The sequence below is a fragment of the Hippopotamus amphibius genome, chromosome 15 (assembly GCF_030028045.1).
Source record: "Hippopotamus amphibius kiboko isolate mHipAmp2 chromosome 15, mHipAmp2.hap2, whole genome shotgun sequence".
Classification (NCBI taxonomy): Eukaryota; Metazoa; Chordata; class Mammalia; order Artiodactyla; family Hippopotamidae; genus Hippopotamus; species Hippopotamus amphibius.
In genome coordinates, this window is record NC_080200.1 from 23,969,964 (window position 1) to 23,974,722 (window position 4,759).

Here is a 4,759-nt window from a genome sequence, read left to right on the forward strand (position 1 = left end):
TCAAAGCAGGGAAGCATGTGGCACAATATGCAGCTGCCAGCTTGTTAATCCTGATAACAACCTGGGGAAAAAATCCCTCTGGGAATAACATGCTGATAAAATCTAGGTTCATTTTCTGTTGTATGCCAGCCTGGCTGGTGTACCAAGGACCTGATGTTCCATGCTGAGTGGCAATCAGATCACATCCGGTAAATTGTAATAATGGATGATATAAAGTCTACTTATTAAACACTGCATTAAATCATTTATTGAATACCAAGAAAGTTTCGGACATAAAGGAATGATAGTCAATACTGAAAATATTTAGAGAATTATTTTGTGTGGAGAAAAGAATGCAGACCTCCTTTGTCTAGAAAGTACAGTACATCCCTGACAAGTTAGACTACTTACTCACTTTTGATAAAGTGAAGTCCTGCTAACAATTCTGATAACCATGTGAAAACAAAACATTTGAAACTTCAATTACTGACTCTGTAAAGCAGTGATTTACATGAGGCAGGACAGTTGTAATAATGGATATTTCATGGCATTGAATGGTTATTTAACTGAAACAAAAATCTGATTCATATATGATTACCCAAAACCAGAAGTATTTCTATTTTTTCTTTTTCAGTTGGGATTGTGTTCATGGTAAGTCCAATTAAATCCACCTGCCTATCATGGTCTCAAAAATATTTACCAAACTCCCAGTGAGTGCTTCTTTCAAAATCCCACAGAATTAAATTTCAAGAAAATATTTATAGTTTCTGTTCTACTATATCATCTGTGCATACATAATTAGATAAGAATATAATGATAAATAAATATCTGTAGTACAAACTCTTGATGATTCATTTCACTTTATTTTATTTTATTAGATGTTTAAGTTTATTCAATTATATTAGATTTTCCACATCACATAAGGAAGGACAAGGATCTTGATTTTTGTTCCCTGTGCATCCCAAGTACCAGAAGTTTTCCCGACACAAAATATTATTAGTTTAAATGAATGAATGTCATTTCATTTTAGAAGAATTCATGCTTGAAAATACATATTTTAATATTTATGTAATTCTTCTTTTTCTTTTTCCTTTTTCCCAGGAAATGCAGGTTTGAACAGTTACAGTGAAAACTGACTATCAAAGGAATTAGGGAGCTTTTACAAGTTAACACAGAATTACCTGTCAAGGGTGAAACTGGAAGCAAAAGAACCATACTTACATTCTTACCAACTTCACCAATTCTGATGTAATTTCTATTTAAGCATTTTAAAATTGTGGCTTCTGCAAAGAAATATAATTTGTTGTTGCTAGAGTTGTCATAGATATGCGTCCTCCTTTGGAGCCAAAAAAAGGTAAGTATCATAGGTAGGCATTTTCTCAAATGTAGTAACAGAAAGATGCTTTTTCCATACTGACTGAAAACTTAGATGTTAGAACAAGGCCTACAATCACATACATCAATTGATATTATCAAAATTATTCTTTTCCTGAATAATTTTCCTGAACAGTGTTTACCTGCAATGGTCAGTGATTTTAATCAGTAGCCGATAACCTTAGGAAGATAAAATAAGGAAACAAGTTTGAATATAGTTAAATCTAAGCCACTGGACCTCACCTGTAAAAGTGATGAAGTTGCAACAGAGACAGCTATTTCCCTGCATCCCTGGATAAGTTGCAGGAAAATTTATTTGAGAGAAAAATGAATATAAATTCTACAGAAGTCAGGGCTCCCTTTAAATAATGTTCCTTTCTAACCTGCAATATTATAAAAATCTTTCTTTGAGCATTTTTAAGAACAAGATTACAACATATGCTATGCATGTGTTAAATGGTTTCAGTCCCAAGACAGAGAACTGGTCCAATGCTATTTTTAATTGAAAATAAATATTTTAGATTTATAATCTAAATATATATATATATAATTATTTTAACTATTGTGTTTGTTTTAAATACAAGGACAATTAGGCTAAAGGGATTAAATTGACTAAAACAAGGTTATATGTACTGACCATTTTCAAATTCAGAAGTTAATTCAATTTTCTCATTCAGGAGCCTGTTCTTTTTCCAAAATTACCAGTAGAGAGTTATTTATTTTGAGTGAAGGGAGATCCTGTACATTTCCATAACATTATTAAGTACCAGGTACTATTATGAGGGCCTTACACAAAATCCTGCCTATAACTCTGAGGACAGGGGCTGCTCTTACACAGTTTTGGCCAATAACAAACTGGAATAAGAACCTTCCTAATGTCATATGGCTAATAAATGGCAGGCCCTGGATTTTTACCCAGGGCATTGGCATACAGGTTCTGCGTAAGGATCAGATTAAACTGTGTGAGGAGCAAAGGGTAAACTGGTATCTAAGAGTTTGAAGAGATTGTAGAAAACTGGGAAATTTACACTAGCAATCGGAAGTTGTTTACACCAATGGATGTCTCTCTCCTATGGGCATCCTTTGTATGTATTTCTCCTCTGTTTGCTAAAAAATTATTTTACTTTTCTATTATGTTATATAATTACAATTTTCATATTTTCTGAATATGTTTGATGTGTATATGTTAGAGTCCCTCTAAATTTAACTTTCAGAGATTAAAGTGCATATTTCAGGTAACATCTTGCAGTGTGGAGGTTTAAGATTCAGAAGGAATCAGGTCAATTCTGTTCTAGAATGCAGGAGCCAATGTGAGCAGGTTTCTGGTGTAAATTTAATATATCTTAGTCACCCTACTGACATTTAAAAACTGAGAAGTAGAAATTATAGGTATTTATTGTGCACGTTGTGACTAGGAGGTTTATTCTGAATTAATTTATTTTTCACATATAATATATAATTGTAGTAAGAGAGAAAATACAGTTAAGAAGGAATGTCCTTGAAACTCCACCATTAGTGAAACTTTGATTCACTTCATAATTATATATATATATATCTCCACACACACACATATACACATATATATGCACATATATGCATATTAAAAATATATGTTTATGTGTATACATCTTTATCACATATATATATTAGTGATACATATATCCCTATCATATATATATATATATATATATAATATCATAGTATGTATAAGAGGATTTTAACTGTGCCACATTTTTCACTTAAGAATACAGTGAAACTGTCATACCATAATGATTATTGATCCACCTCAGATCCTAAAGGATGCTTGGAATTCTATTATCAATTCTAATACTAAAAACTAAATTATTTTGTATGTTTCCAGTTGCAGATGATTCTGCTGACTCTCATTTCTTACTATTGCAAACAATACCAAAATGCATATTTATACAAAGTTGCTCATTTGTTTCTTAACTTCTATATAAGATTTCCTAGAAGTAGAAGTTTATACATGTTATTTTTAAAGTCCTGATGTTGGCTTGTTGCTTCCTCTAACAAGAATAATACCAGGCTTCCTAGGTGGCGTAGTGATTAAGAATCTGCCTGCCAATGCAGGGGAAACAGGTTCGATCCCTGCTCCAGGAAGATCCCACATGCCGCAGAGCAACTAAGCCCGTGTGCCACAATTATTGAGCCTGCGCTTTAGAGCCCGTGAGCCACAACTATTGAGCCCATTTGCTGGACCTACTGAAGCCCACGCGCCTAGAGCCCATGCCCCACAACAAGAGAAGCCACAGCAATGAGAAGCCCGCGCACCACAACAAAGAGTAGCCCCCACTCACAGCAACTAAAGAAAGCCCGCGTAGAGCAAAAAAAGACCCAACACAGCCATTAAAAAAAAAAAGAATAATACCTACTCCCATTCGCACCAGCAATTTATGACAGCCCTCCCTAGATACTCAGTGTTGATGAAATCGAGCTCTCAACTGCAGGTTCAAGTTGAATAAGTTGGGCAGCTCCAAACCCATTTCTATAGTCTATGACCTGTGCAGCAGTAGAGAAAGTAACCAGTGCTCTCCAGTATCTATGCTGTTGAGGAAGCTTCTCTGTATTGTACAAAAGGGAAGAGTTAAACTTCTGCTCCAACGCTTTAACTTTGGGCATCCAATGCACAGCTGAGTACAGTCAGACTAATGACTTCACATTTCATCGCATCTCACAGCCTCACACAGCACATGAGCTAGAGGAATGTAGCACCAAGTTTTCATTGGTTCATTATACATACGCAGGGGAGAAAGTGGTGGGAGTTGTTTTTGTGAAATCACCCAAAAAAAAGAGAGGAAACCACCCTATTGGAAAAGAAGGTTGGGAACACCTTAAGTTTTCAAATGATATTATTTAATAAGTAACTCTGATCCAGCTCAAGTAGGGAAAATTGTATAGAAAACACCTGGTCCCATGTAACCACTTGTCCTAGATTCACAGTGGGAGAAGTTTCAAAGTACCAGCACCTGTAGGGAGGCTTTGGTTTAAGACCATGATGCATTGTGTTTCAACAAAAAATTGAGAAAACCATGAAAACATTAAGGTTTGATCACACAGTTAGCATTTGACTGAGACTTTTTAAAAATGCTGTTTAAAAGAATTATCTCCGTTCCCCATTTGTGATCATCTGTACCTAGTAAAATATGGTAGAGAAGGGGAATTATGTTTTTTAAAATGCTTGAAAATTTAATTTATGAATTTATAGTTTTATATCACTGACAGGCTAGCTCTAGGGACATTTCAGTTTATTTCATACAGATTTAAATTGTGATCACACCTCCATGCAATATTTTGAAATGTCTTTGTTGTTTATTCTCTACTCAACTTCATGTAATAGTCTTGTCCTCAGAGGTTATTTATTCTTGAGTTAACTCTACTTCTCACT